A 16,323-nucleotide genomic window follows, 5' to 3' on the forward strand; every position below is an offset into this window, starting at 1 on the left:
GCTTAGATAAGGAAATATATCATTGCTGAGCTATACATTAGCAAGAAACAGAAGCTTAGATAAGGAAAGATATCATTGCTGAGCTATAGAGATCATTAGAGAGCAATAGAAGCTTAGATAGATAAGGAAAGATATCATTGCTTAGCTATAGAGATCATTAGAAAGCAATAGAAGTTTAGATAAGAAAGGATATCATTGCTGAGCTATAGAGATCATTAGAAAGCAATAGAAGCTTAGAAAAGGAAAGATATCATTAGAAAGCAATAGAAGTTTAGATAAGGAACGATATCATTGCTGAGCTATAGAAAAAGTAATAGAAGCGTAGGTAAAGAGATATCATTGCTGAGCTATACATTAGCAAGTAATAGGAGATTGGATAAGGAAAGATAAGACCATTAGAAAGTAAAGAAGCTTATAAAAGGAAAGAGATCATTTCTGCTATAAAGATCATAGACCTGTAGATAAAATAAAGGAAAAGAATAAAACAGTAGAGGAATTTTTTCGTATAAATTTTAATATAGATGCTATCGAATAAATCGTGGACGTCGAACTTCGTAGCGAGGCGATTTATATTCATTACTATGAAGAAAACGATTTCTGTTGAACGTTTTATTTTACCTACAATTCTTTGAAACAGAAGAAAAAAAAGCTTTTTTTTTATTTGCAAAGGACCTACAAACCGCTAAATTTTTTCGAAGAAACCAAATCAAAATTCAATCACAATCATCTGAGTTCAACTATTGTTCAAGAATGTAGTTCCGTTGAAGTAAGTATGTTCAAACAAGACAAAAAAAAAAANAAAAAAAAAAAAAAAAAAAAAAAAAAAAAAAAAAAAAAAATATTGATTTCCCGATCAACCGTGTTCAGTACATGTGACACAGGTGAAGTGATTCATACTTTGATGAAAGTTTGCAAAAAAGCTCTTCATCTCCAATGCGAGGTACATACGTTTGTACGAACCCGTATGCCGTTTTATTGCCATATATCTTTAAATGTTGCTTTGCCTGTTTTATTCTGAAAATTTCAATAGCAAAAGAAGTCCGATTTTTTTTCGAATTTTAATATGTATAATTTTTTTGGTAAACACGCCTTCTATCTACTTTTCCGTAATTGAAATGTTTTTTGAAAACTGAAGCTGCGGAATTTTTTAAGTTTAGTTTCAAAACATCACTGAAGTATTAACAATTATAAATGCAGTCAGGAGTGTTTTATAAATTGATGGAATCTATATTGCTTCCAGTTTGATAATTGATTCCGATTTCTCCAATAGTTCTTTTTTTCTCCTTCTTAAAAGCTGTTCTTCAAAGGCCATGAAATAAAGCAATTATACGAATAATATGCTATACTGCTGAACTGTGAGTTTTCAACGATTTCACTGGGAAACAAATTTTTTATTGCATTCATGCAAATACTAGATCTTTCCGAATTCGGAAGTGGAGATTTCATATCTAAAATAAGTTACGCTTTTAAAATTAAATTTTTTTTTCTTTTTCAAATGACATTTGTAGTCTATTTTTTGTTGAAATGAACATGTTTGAAAACGTTATTTATAACAGGGGCTCGTATAAATGTTGCGACAAAATTCTGGGGGAGTTAGGACACATCATAAGGATTAAAATTACGTTGGAACACATGCCTGGAAATGTAGTCATACGCAGCAAGGGGCTCTTAACAATCATGACCTTAACCAGCGTCCACTAAACTTATTCTAAAAATAGCACTGAACGTCAGTATGTAGAAAAATCACAGTTTTGAGAAAATAAAAAGTGTTTGTGTAATAATAAAAGTGTGAAAATAAAAAGTGTTTAATATTTAAAATGTTATTCCGATGCTGCCTTACATAAATAAATCCGTAAAAATTGTGAATTATACATTAATCTTGATAAATTTCATCTCAGTGGAAAAATCTCGCCAAATTAGCGATTTTTAAAAACGTTCCATAACTTTTAAACCATTTTATTTTATAACCGTCGTTGAACAGCCAACCCAAGCATTGAGTGTACGACTATCAATGCTCAATTACGTAGCCTTCTAATTTTGAACCCAAACCAGAAGACGAGGGAACTCTTGGATCAAAAGCCTGGAGAAATTTGCCTTTGCGGATGACTTTTTGATGGAACTAACCAGCATTTGCTTTACATAAAGAAGAAAACCACGAAAACCTCTAACGATTTGACTAACGGCAAGGAGACTCTAACCCATGATCCGTCTACCACAGAGAATAATTTACATCGGCACTGTGGTTGGTACATGCCGGGTGCGGAATTCGTATCAACCTTTTATGTTATTTGCCCGTTTAAAATCCCAGAGAATTCTTTGCGGCGAGATGGTATATGTAGTTTAAAATTCAAGTTTAACCTCACCCGCAAGACACCTAAAGAACGCTATATCACGGGAGAAATATTTCATCGCAGATTGACTTTCCCCTCCATAAATAATTTTAAATGTATTCAAAAAATGAGTTCACGCAAACCTAGAGTAAGAGCCGCGATGGCTCAGGGGATAGAGCGTTCGCCTTCCAATGAGGTGAACCGGGGTTCGATCCCAGCGATGGCTGGTCGATACGAATTCCGCATCCGGCTTGCACCGACACAGTGCTGACGTGAAATAAATATCCTCAGTGGTAGACGGATCATGGGTTAGAATCCCCTTGCCGTCAGGCTAACCGTGAGAGGTTCTCGTGGTCTTCCTCTCCATGTAACGCAAATGCGGGTTAGTTCCATCGAAAAGTCCTCCAAAAATTCTCCCAATACTTGATCTTCTGGATTGGGTTCAAAATTACAAGGCTACGGAGTTGAACATTAGTAGTCGTAAACTAAAAATTGAGTCGACGGTTATATTATAAAATAAAAAAAACCTACAAATACTGAAATTTTCAAAATATCAAAATGAAAATTAAATTAAGGGAACATAACGTAGGATTTAGCAACGGGAAAGTTTGCTTCTATTTATTTGTTGGCATTTTGATATTTTAGAATTATTTTTTCTCCCGCAATTGGAACTTTCTGGCTTATTTTAGTTTTGCCTGAACTCCCTTTTTCTATACTCTAAATTTAAAATTAGTTATGAAGGTGTAAATTTTAAATTATTTTTGAAAGTGTAATAGAATTCGCAATGAAAAGATTCTCCCACGGTATAGCGTCCTTTTAAAGTATGGCTTTTTTTTTATTTATTCCCCTGCCGACAGAGCCTCGAGAAACTCTTTGAAAGAACTTATGCAGTAAGTATACCGCCAAAAGTGATGAAGTCAATAATTGACAAAAATGAAGACATGCGCCCAAATTGTTTAAACACCTGTTCTCTTTCTGGGGGGGAAATAAATAAATAAATAATCTTCTGTTTACAATGATTCCAGAGTAGTGATGGCTTATTGTAAAGGCATATAGAAATAAGCATAAACAATTTCGGTCAGAATGAATCAGTCTACGTCTCTTTCCTTATTAGCCCTAAAGGCATATGGGCTAATTATTTAAAACCTTAACATATCGGGCAGATGAGAAAATACAGAAGACTTCTAAATAGCCTATTGCAAAATGCCGGTTATATTTGCTCAAAGAGTCTCTTTTAGCAATGAGCCTACATATATTTAAATAGATTGTTTCATAGTGACCGATCTCAATGTTTATAAATCATTGTTGTAAATGAAGTAAAACACTTACGCACTTCAGGAATCGAAAATTGAAACATTGTATAAGGTCAATTTTTCCACACAAAAAAAAAATGTACTACAGCTGTTATATATTAAAATTTTGAAAAAGTGGGGTAGGCAAGATTTCATTCAATCATGCGTTTTACAGTTTGGAATTTTTAATTTAAAAACTACATGTTTGTGTATTTTTAGATTCTTTTAAATTTTATTTTGTAACAGTTTAATTTAAAAATGAAAACCGATTTGGATGACGCAAAAAAAAAAAAGAAAAAAACATGTTCTATGAAGTAAATTATGCTAAAAATAAAGATATTAATCAAAAATTAAGTGCATTGATCATGTCTTCGTAAAAACAAAAAAATTTTCAATCAAATCCGGAATATTCATAAATGACATAAGCGATCACTATCCAACCTTTTGCAGTGTTCATTACGATGAGGTAAATAAAATTAAGGAAGCTGAAAATAAAATTTCAATCAACTATAATAAGCTCAATAATTATCTGTCAAATTACAAATTTAATTACAATCCTCAAGATTCTCTTGATCAACAATATCGAAGTTTTGTTTTCAAACTCAATAATTTAAAAAATAATTTTAAATATAAGCATAAATCAAACAAAAAAGCCAAAAATAACTGGATGACTAATAATATCTTGATTTTAATTCGAAGAAAGGAAAAACTATTCAAAAAAACTAGAAAATATCCATGGGATATTATTTACAAAACAGCATACAACACTATAGTTTCTGAGCTTAAGAACTTAATTAAAACAGCAAAATCAGAATATTTCAAAATCAAATTTTTAAATTGTGATTCAAATAAACAAAAATGGNAAAAAAAAAAAAAAAAAAAAAAAAAAAACGTTCTATGAAGTAAATTATGCTAAAAATAAAGATATTAATCAAAAATCTAAAAACTGGAGCCTGCATGCCTTTCAAAAAATGCTAATTGCGAAATTGCATTGCTATAATTTCTTCAGAAGAAAAAAAATTAGTAAAGAATCTAAAATACAATGCATTTGATATATCAAATTTTGATTGGATGATAACTTTGTATTTCTTTAAATAAAACTGCCGAATAGAACAAAAAAAGCATCCACCACCCTTTTATTGGAGAAAATAAAATAAAAAGGATTAAAGAATATTTAGAATTTACCTTCCTTTTTCTTATATTCTTTGTAAATACCCCCTTCTACTTTTTATATTTTATTTTATAACCGTCGTTGAGCAGCTGACCCAATTTTGGGTTTACAACTACTAATGTTCAAGTCCGTAGGCCTGTAATTTTGAACCAATCCAGAAGAGAAGAAGACAAAGCCCCCGGATCAGTACCCCCAGAGGTTTTGATTTGTTATGGGAACATGGAGGACTTTGCGACTCGACAGTTTTAACGTGTATCAGTCACCATTTACTACACGGAGAGTCTTCGGCCGGCGGGGATCGAATTCACGACCTCTTGGATATGGGCCCAGTGCCCTGCCAACCGGGCAATCCCGGCCTATACCCCCTTCTACAGTTGAGTTCGAACTTGAAAACTTTTTTAATAAGTACTACTTTTAATTCCTTTAAATTTTTAATTCTGTCTCATTTAACTATTAGCTAGCACCCGCTTTATAAATCCAGCTATTAAAAATTCAGCAGTTTATTCTAAATATAGACATAGGCTGTGAAATGCTTATTATGAAATACGTATTTTTGAAATAAAAAGTTATTTTCGTACGCGTGAAATATAGAATAGTTCAAATCATGTAACCTAAATAAAGACAACTTCTCCTTGCATTTATTAAGATAGTTGTAGTTGTAGTTCATTTACATCGCACTAGAGCTGCACAATGGGCTATTGGCAACCAGGGCTGATTGGCAACGGTCCCTGAGGATGATCCGAAGACATGCCATCACAATTTTGATCCTCTGCAGAGGGGATGGCACCCCCGCTAGGGTAGCCCAACGATCTGCACGCGAAGTCGAGCACTTTACGGTAGAACAGTTTAACGAGGACCCATACCGCACACCCTCGGTCCCTACGCAGACTGATCCAAGTGGTCACCCACCTGCACACTGACCGCAGCCAGTGATGCTTGATTTCGGTGATCTGCTGGGAACCGTGTCTTAACGATCAGTCCATTGCCGGATCATTTATTAAGATAATCTAATATCCTAAAATTTGATGTTCTTTTTTTAAATTAAAAAGTGCAATGCATAATTAGTGTACATCACATAAACATCAACAAAATTCACAATTAGATGCTCTTAGCGTTGTTGTCCCTAAATAAATCAACAATAATAAATTTACAATCCATAGCACGGTTTTAAATTAGATATAATATTACTTCTTGCATTAGCTAAATCAAAAATCTTGATTTAACAACAAAAAAAAAAGAAGAGAAAAACGTGTCGGTGTGTATCAATCATTATCTTTTTCAAATGTATTTTTAGATAATAAATATATTCTTAGATAATAAATAAATTTGTAATGGTTGCAGACAATTGTTGTTGAAAAATTTTACATGATGTGCAGATTTCTTTATTACTTCACATATCCGCTTCTGACTAAAGAATGAAATATTCTAAACCATAGAAACAGATGTTGTAATAGGAACGCAATCTTTCGTCACCGTTAACTGCGACAACAAAGCATTTTTCTCTTTTATAGACACGACTATTGACGTTCATCAAATACACCTGTTCGATTATTTTATCTTTATGGAAACATCCAAATATTACAACTACCCCTATATTTTTGTGGGGGAAAAAAATATGAGATCAATATGTATAATTTAGGATAATTGCATCATACATCTCAAATAATCCGATTTCGAATTCAAAATACCTGGATGCATTAAACCATTTAATATTGTGCTAAGATATATATATATATATATATAAACACAAATAATAAAATAATATAAAAAAAGAAAACTATAAATGGGAAAAAAACCAACAGTCTTCCTCAAGACACATCTTTTGGTATAATTTAATGTGATATTTCTGAATAAAGAATAATTATCCTAAGATAAAAATTATTCTTTATGTGTGTCGATATCGCAAAAAAAGTTTGTTGTAAAATAGCATGAAATAAAAGAAAGCAGTAACCAACCGTGTAGCAAAATGCTAAGAAATATATATATATATACATAAATATATATTTAAATCGGTAGTATTTATATTTCTTACTATTATTTACCATTTTAACAATGAAGAAGGATTGGGATATTACTTTAAATCAAAAAAATAAATATTTGTAGTATTAATAATATATAATGGTAGACGGAACTGTCCTTTGTCTGTAACATAAATTGTAATAATAAAACACTTGTGCTACCACTTTTTTCCTTTCTTTTTAAAATAAAAGAAGCGCTTTTTCAAAAAATCGTTAGGCACAAATCAGTAAACTATATATTTTATGTATTCAATTTTTATGTATTATATTTATGTACATAACATTTACTATGGCTTACATATGTAATAATACATAATAATGTAATAATATATAAAATAAAAGAAACACCCTTTTCAAAAAGACGAGAGGCACATACGAGTAAACCAGACATTTTTTGTGTATTATATTTATATATATTATATTTATCATGGCGTGTATATGTACGTTTGACATTTATTAATATATAAAAAAAAATTTGAATGTTTTCACGAAACTGCAATCTTTTACGTCATTTGTGTAAAAGTTTTCCTAATACTAATAAATTAACAGTTAAAGTAAGCATTATTCAGTTTTTAATTTTGATAGGGCTTTAAACTAAAAGAAAGTGAATTGATCGTAGAAGTAATGTTAAAGTAATAAAAATAATGATATAATAAAAAAAAAATTATTTTCCATATTCATTTTTTTAAATATAATCGCGGTAGATGATTGGTTAAAAAAAAAAGGTAAAGAAGACTATAATAATAATTTTCAAATCTAAACAAGCAATTTTAAGTAATTTCAGTAAAAAAAACCTCCCCGGCGGGGAATCGAACCCCGGTCTCCCGCGTGACAGGCGGGGATACTGACCACTATACTACCGAGGATGAGAGCCTTGCCGAAACCCGGGATCGAACCAGGGACCTTTAGATCTTCAGTCTAACGCTCTCCCAACTGAGCTATTTCGGCACATATTTGTAACGGAATTTATCTTTCAACGTCTAACTTCTCTTCCATTTGAGTAATAATATCGAATCAGTTGGAAAAATAGAAGAATAGAAAGTATTATGTGTTTAAATTCGACTCTTATCTTTCGAAACTTTTAAGATATTACAACTTCAATCATGTTCTTCCTTCAATTCTGTCTTTGATGTGCACATAGTTTCATTTAATAATTTTCCCTCTATACAGATATAATACAGATTTCACTATGTGTTTTGTGCTGACTATTCAAGAGAAAAACAACAGATCAGATTCATTTTATCAGCACAAATGACATCACCAATTTTCAACCTCTACGTTGATGTCCAGCATTGCACTTTTAACATTGAGCAAAAATTTATTAATTAAAATAAAACGATCTTTTTTTCGAAAAATAATTCTAAAAAATACATTTAATGATATCGTTTGATATTTTTAAAAAAGTTATATTTCGATTAATAAATAACCAAATTCACATAGGCACAAAATAGTAACTGGATGGGCGGCACTGTGGATAAAAGTTAATGCTTAATAACTTATTTTAATATTTTATAATGCTTATTAACTTGAACTTATTTTCTTGTAAGGTAGGCCGTGTTTATTAACTTTTAATAATAATAATGGATATCACAATCATGTATATAATTAACGCGTCCATTATCATAATCAAGTATATTATTAAAATATGCAATCTGTGTATTATTTCAGTTGTAACAATATCCCGAAGAATGTACGAAACTAATGTCACGCATATTAGCGATTCCATACATGCGTAAACAAGCATTAAACCTACAATTGACTTAAAAGAAAAACATTTAACCTTCAGATATTGAACATTCAGCGCGGCAGCTGCATTTATCCCTGTTTAAAAAAGTAGCTTGCATTTTTTTTTAAAAACCTATCCCTTTAAGCAGTTTAAACCTTGCTAGATGACCTTGCAAATAATAATACCCATAAATTATCTAATCGGATTTGGTAATTAGAAGGCATATTGAGGAATTGAGAGACGTCAGACTTTCAGCTGATGAACAATAACGTTAAATACAAAAAAATTGAGAAGTCTAAAAAAAAAAAAAAAAAAAAAAAAAAANACCTCTTATTACTAAAAAAAAAAAATGAAACGTCTAAAAAACATTTTTTAAGTAAAAGGTTGTTAGCAGAAATGAGTTTTTCTGAATGCTTATCCATGCGAGATTTTGAACTATTTCAACTATATATTTTGAACTATTTCAACTTATGCGAGATTTTGAACTATTTCAACTATATATTTTGAACTATTTCAACTTATGTGAGATTTTGAATTATTTCAACTAAATTGAAACCTTTTTTATTCGTTAAATTCCACGGTACCTTTTAAAGGGTATTTCAAAAAGGCACTAGTGGTTCAAAAATAGTTTTTTTCTTCACATTAACTGCTTAAGAGTACTTTTTAGATTTAATTGTTTTGAAGGAAAGAATATATGTATAAATTGTTTGATTGGTAATGTACCTTTTCTTGTTTTAAAGCCAAACATAAAATTAGTGTTTTTCATAGTGGAATTGCTCGGACCAATGGACCAATTGATGAGACACTAAATGTCTGTTATTAATATTTATTTTAATTGCATAATTAATATTTAGCATGCTAACTTCGACTTTTTTTTAGTTAGATTTTTTATTAATTACTTTAATTAACAAAAATCATTCAGTTTCTATGCTTTTGCTGCATATTTATATGAATACTAGCATTCGATGTGTTTAATTATTTTCAAGTTTACGACCGGTGTTCTATACAAGATTCATAATTTAGAGTTTCTTTATTGCAGAAAAAGGTAAGATTTTTTTTAAAATATTTTGTTTTAAAAAATAAAACTAGTCTTTATAAAATTAAAAACGACATATTTCAAAAGGGGGTACTAAAATGCAGAGATGGGCATTTGTCATTCAGAATAATGAATAAAGAATGATGAATAATTATTCAAAATCTGAATAATGAATGATGAATAAAGATTTATTCATTAGTCAGAAATATTTTGAAAAAAGAATAAATCATTCATTAATCGTTATTCAATATCCTTTATTCATTAGTCAAGAATAACTGAATAATTTCACTGGTCAACAAAAATGGGAACGGAATATTCTAATTGACTACGATTATGACAACTACAAATAAAACGTTAATCCTTTTCAAGTATATTTATATAATGTTTGAGAAAATTTACTTTTGTCTAACATAATGCATACTTTTGAGAAATGGTTACATGGCAAAAAAGGGTTTAATTTTTTAAATTAAAATTTTATTTAAAAATTTAGAATAATATTATCGTTTGCTTTCAAAAACTATAAAAAATTGCGTTTTATAGATTTCAGAACAAAATTTCAAAATGAACTTAAGTAACTAAACTGTTATAAACCTAGTTTTTAGCACAACTAAGTATGTTACGCTGGAGTAAGTTAAAATAACATAAAAATAAATAGTCATACTTGTCTTACTTTTATAGCTTAATTCCTAAAAAAAAGACGTTTAAGAGCAAACGATGTTTTGCATCTCGTTATAGACAAAGACATGTCGATTGCATTTTTTGCTGGTTATTCCAATTTTATTCAGAAAAATTAGTCATGCATGAGTAATGAGTTTATTCATCAATCATTATTCAAAATTTTTTATATATTTGCATAATGAATGATGAATAATGACTAAACTTTCATATGAATAATCATTCAGAATAAATTTATTCTGAATAAATTTAGTCATGAATAAAATTTTAGTGAATGATGCCCATCACTGCTAAAAAGTAGTTCAGGCCCCGGGCAGAAGTTCACCATAGTTGAGACTGGCAACATATCGAGGGAAAGAAATCGGTTCTTCATAATGCATATGCTCAATATTTATCGTAATCAATAATATTGTATAATCGTAGTTATGGTTAATTTGGTATTTAGAATTATTGATAATATTAAATATACAATGTTCATCCGTATTGATAATTTAATAATTGATATTTATCTTACAATACGATAGATCGATAGATACAACACGATACATAGTAAGAAAACACTTAAAACATCATTTTTGTCTCTAAAAAATACTCGTTCCGTAGGGTTATATCACACAGTTTTGTTCTAATGAAATTTCAGTAAACCTTATGAATACCACTGAGCATTTTTTTCTTCATAAAATTTTTAATTTGTTGTAATTTAGAAATCTAAGTTCAAAATAAAATATTTATTTGAATTTGTGATTTTTTTAAAAATTATTAAATGGTCTTTAAAAACTACAATTTCATTTTAAAATAATGTGCAATTGATAATTTTTTAAGACTTCACTATTATTTACATCTACATCAGAAAAGATAAAAACACATTTCAGATAATTTTCAACACGTGATTTCAACACTGATAGTTTAAATTCTACATCAATCAATCGTGTTGCTTTTAACACGATAGAAAAGTTGTAACAAGAAAATGTTTAAAAAAAAATAATACAAAATCGTAGAACTTATTTTATAGTTGATGATATTTAATTTGAATGTAACATTATTTCATCAAAATTTAGTCATTTTTATTATAATTGGGAATTTTTTACATTACAAAGGAGTTTACTTGTGCAATAATCTTTAAACAAAAAAAAATTAAAAATAATAATAATAATTAACTCCAAAAATTGTTCTCTAAAAAAATATTTAATAACTCATTCCATAAAATTGTTTAAAAGTTAAAATAATCGAGTAAATCAAAAAAAAAAAAAAAAAAAAAAAAAAAAAAAAAAAAAAAAAAAAAAAAAAAAAANAAGAAAGAAAGAAAAAAGGATTTGGCAATTATAATTAGTTTTCTTACTATGTTACCGTTACAGTCGTATCAGAAAAACTATTTGTAGAGTGAAAAATAAAATCTGAGGGGAAAATTGTCTTTCTTCAAAATTTAACAATGTCAAAAATTCATAAATGCTTCAATCAAGATTTAATCGTATTGCAAACTAGGAAGAAAGATATTACGAATCATCATTCGAACTTAACAAGTTAAAACAATCAAGCAAATTGTAAAATATGGATCTGGCATCCATAATTAGTTTTCTTACTATGTTACCGTCACAGTCGTATCAGAAAAACTATTTGTAGAGCGAAAAAAAAAAAACCTGAGAGGAAAATTGTCTTTCTTCAAAATTTAACAATGTCAAAAATTCATAAATGTTTCATTCAAGATTTAATCGTATTGCAAACTAGGAAGAAAGATATTAAGAATTATCATTCGAACTTAACAAGTTAAAACAATCAAGTAAATTGTAATAAAAGGATCTGGCATCCATAATTAGTTTTCTTACTATTTTACCGTCAGAGTCGTATCAGAAAAACAATTCGTAGAGCAAAAAAAATAACAATCTGAGAGAGGCGAATATTGTCATTCTTCAAAATTTAACAATGTCAAGAATTCATAAATGCTTCATTATCTATAAGAACACATTCTTCTGAAGAACATTTATAGATTTAATCATATTCAAAACTAGGAAGAAAGATATTTCTAATCATATTTGAACTTAACCTCTAATTACTCAAGGTGAAAAGATATCAACAAAAAAGTAAGATTTTTATAACGGTTCATATTGAGATTTCTATCTTACGTATAGATTACATAAAACAATAATGAAATAAAACTTAGAAAATGGAAGTTAACATTTTAATACAAAATAGAATTTGTAGACAAAAAATAAGATCTGAAAGAGGCGAAATATATCTTCAAAATTTCACAATATCGAAAATTCATAAATGCTCTCTTCTCCATTTATTTATAAATTTCAAAAGAGAGCATTCAGATTAAATTATATTCCAAACTACAAATCTAGATATTTCTAATCATCATTCAAACTTAACCTCTTATTACTCAAGGTGAAATTACAGTAAAAAGAAGAGAAAAAAAAGATTTTTACAATAGATCATATTCAGTTTCTACCTTACGCATCGATTGAAGAAAAAAAAAACGTAAAATTGGAAACAAAAGGTCGACATATATTTAATATTCGTTTTGTTAAGAAAAAAATAGTGTATTTTACAAAAGACTATAGCGTTAATCCAAGCTTAAAGGGGTAAAATGTCGGAGAAACAAAATTACCCTACACTACGAGTTCAAAGCTAAGATCTTCTGCATCATGTAAACAAGACGTTTTTCTTTTTGCATCGAAACAGCTGCTGCATTAGAAAATGGCGCAGCACGGCCTTTCACAACTGAGGAAGATTCTATTTCCCACACAGGGTAGATAGCTACTCGCTTACGTAGTAGGCGTTGTGATGTTTAAAAATTGTTCTTTCTGAATTGTAGACAGGGCATAAAAAATAATGAATTCCGTAATCATGTCTAATGAAATGTTGACGTTTTAAACAAGAAAGAAAAAGAAAATCACTTCTATGAATAGGATAATAAAAGTATATAGTAGGGATTAAATGTTTGAAATTAGGAAAAGTACTTTGCTTCAGGAAAAGTACTTTATTTATAAGGCTATTTTTAAAAAGGGCATTTTTATTTTTGTGTTTATATCTTTTATGAAGCATATTATTTCATTTATCGAAATTAATATTAAAATAATCTCAATGTACTAAAGCACGTAAAAAATTCACAATTTTTGAAATAATGAAATAGAGAGTTTAATCTGTAGCATATTCTCAAGAATATATTCTATAATTCTCAAGTCTATATTCTAGAATATCATGGAAAGTTTTTTTTTTCTTTTCAGTTTCTTAATAATTCACATTTTCTTTTTTTTTTATCTGTTCCTTTCTTTCATCCTCATTTTTATATAAAAAATAGTGCATAGTAATTCAGCTTTATTAAATCAGTTAGAAGCGATCAAATGTTAAATTTAATTATCTTTCTACTACTTTAACTAACCTTTGAGATATAAAGGCAATATTTAGAAACCGTTCTTTATAAGTTTCACCGTACATAAAGAAAAAAAAATTATTAGTTACAGACTAACATTGTTTTAATATTGGTTTACCTAGAGTTAAGCACATGTTTGTACTTTGATTAACACAAATGCTTGCTAAAGGTTTGCCATATTCAGATGTAAATAGGAAACCATGCTAATTCAAGTGAAAGGTATATTGATAAATATCGTGTGCTTGATGTATATCAAACACAATCGAATGTAAAAACTATTCGAAATAATTAATTTATTTGACGCAGACGATAAATTAAGCAATTAATAGTAGACTATACAACAGTAAACACGAGTTTTTCTCAAAGTGAATAATTTCCACTGGGATTCGTATCTACACCGAATAAGAGGAGAAAATAAACCATTCGAATTGTTATTTTTAGCGCCATGGAGACAAAGCCCGCAAACGATATTTTTTTATTTAATTCTTATGCAATATGAACTTAATTTGAAATTGAATACTAGAAGAGGCGTCTTTGCCCTGATTTTTAACAATAAAATATCTGTTTTTGGTACACACATTTTTTTAGGTATGTAAGCATTCTGAGATCAATCAACGTTCCACGTTCTATATTTAACGTTTTTTTTTCTTCTTTTCGTTTTTAAATAGTACTCTGAACACAGAAAAATATATGATTACGTGATAAGTGGATGTCAAAAAATAATTAGATTTATATATATATATATATATATTTTATCTAATACTAGTATATTGCCTTTACTAGTTATTATAATTACGCACATGAATTTAAGTGATAGTTTCTCTCACTCATTAGTTCGAATTAATTTATTTAAATTTTTATAGGAACTTTATTCAGAGAACTATTCTTCAGAACACAAAGGCAGTCGTTATATTTATCAAGTTGGTAAGTTAGTTTCTAATATTTATAATACACATTACGTAATAATCATCCTTAATTTATATTTTATGAATCTTCGTCAAAAATGAATTAAAAAAAAGTAAATACATTAGGTCGCAAATTGAAAGGGAAAACAAAACCTCTATCGAAATTTAATTTTGTCGCAACTGTGAAAGGAAAAAAAAGACATATCAAAACCAGTTTGATTGCATGATGAAGCTTGAAAGTGTGTCTAATAATCACCTTTTAGAACCTATGTCCAGTAACCTTTTTTCATGGCTTCTATATATTATTATTTAAAAAAAAAAGAACTTTATATTTGACAAGGATTCCAAAATTACATTTTACGGTACAGTCGGTCTACGTACTGATGAAACTATGGCACTTCTTATTGAAATTTGAAAATTTATCAGAAACTAGTTATTTTATCATGATTGCGTATTGAAAATGTTTTTGAATTTTATTGATTTTATGTTTAGAAATTAAGAACTTCAAACGGTAGAAATTATCCCCTCCGACCGGGGAATCATCAAAAAATAATAAAGTAAGTGCACTTTTGATTTAAAAAAAAGAAGAAAAAAAAGGGGGATAAAATGACAATTAAATATCGATGGTGTTTCATTTCTCTGACGTCGAAAAGAAATGATTGTCCCTTTTCCGGGGAAAAACCTTTTGCCATAAATCCCTATCAAAGATTAAATACATTTCCAATCTTCAGCATCAGCGCAAACGTTATACGTTTCTAGCAGATCAATAATATCAGGATGAGAAAGAAGCTAAACCTGCGCTCAGTATTCTGACATCAATAAACCATACTATGGTTACTGCAGTTCCGTTTAATTCATTATACGAATCAAACAAAGTCATTTTGAGATGCATATCAAAAATTACTGCAGTCCTAATTTTCAAAACGCGTAAAGAAGAAGAAAAAAAGAAAGAAAAAAACAAAATTTTTACGATTTTTAAGAATCGAAATAAATGGCTTTTCCTTTTGAAAATCAATGGACGAACTCAAGTCAAAATTCGAACTATTGATTGCAAAAGTTATTAAAAGTGCATTTTCATAAAAAAAACAATAATAATGAATAAATAAATATAAAAAAAGTGAAAGAAAATTTTTCTTTTCACATCAACCTGAAATAGACTTAGATTTTTATGTAAATCCTGGGATTTTATTCTAGTACATGAAATTTATTGGTGAATACAATATGATTATTTTTTAAAAGGTTTGAATGAGTTCAAAAAAAAAAAAAATCAGTTAGCCGTTTTCTTAACAGTCAAAAGTTGATATTAAGTTAAATTAATTGTAGATAATTATTAAAAAAACTTAAATGAGTCAAAATTTTAAGTCCTGATTTTAATATTTACACGTGATATTTCAGCTAACGACTCACAAAGAGTATTAATTACAAGTATAATGATTTGGCCTTACTCAAAAAACAACGGTGAAATTTTAGAAAAACAATCTTTTGTATCTTTATAATGCCAATAAATGCAAGATAAAAGGTTGTGATTTATTTAAAATGAATAAATAAATAAATAAGAAGAATACTTGCAAAAAAAAAAAAAAAAAAAAAAAAAAAAAAAAAANAAAAAAAAAAAAACAGTTTTTCAATAAATGGAGTGCATGTGTTGTGAAAATTTTTTATTATTAATTAAAGCACAAATTTTTTTAAACGTGTATAATAAGACTGGAAGGAAATATCACTGCAAATAAAAAATAACATTATTTTAGAATCGATGTTACGATATTATATTTTTAATTACCGAATCGCAAATGTTTA

At 28.6% G+C, this 16,323-nt stretch overlaps 2 non-coding genes across 2 annotated transcripts; both read right to left on the reverse strand.

The window, feature by feature from the left end:
* Positions 1-7,605: 7,605 nt before the first annotated feature.
* TRNAD-GUC (transfer RNA aspartic acid (anticodon GUC)) lies at positions 7,606-7,677 on the reverse strand. The gene has a single exon. It is a non-coding gene; the product is annotated as a tRNA-Asp (tRNA).
* Positions 7,678-7,686: 9 nt separating this feature from the next.
* On the reverse strand, positions 7,687-7,759 carry TRNAF-GAA (transfer RNA phenylalanine (anticodon GAA)). The gene has a single exon. It is a non-coding gene; the product is annotated as a tRNA-Phe (tRNA).
* Between the last annotated feature and the right edge of the window lie 8,564 nt (positions 7,760-16,323).

Source organism: Parasteatoda tepidariorum, chromosome 4 (genome assembly GCF_043381705.1).
Source record: "Parasteatoda tepidariorum isolate YZ-2023 chromosome 4, CAS_Ptep_4.0, whole genome shotgun sequence".
NCBI classification, from domain to species: Eukaryota; Metazoa; Arthropoda; class Arachnida; order Araneae; family Theridiidae; genus Parasteatoda; species Parasteatoda tepidariorum.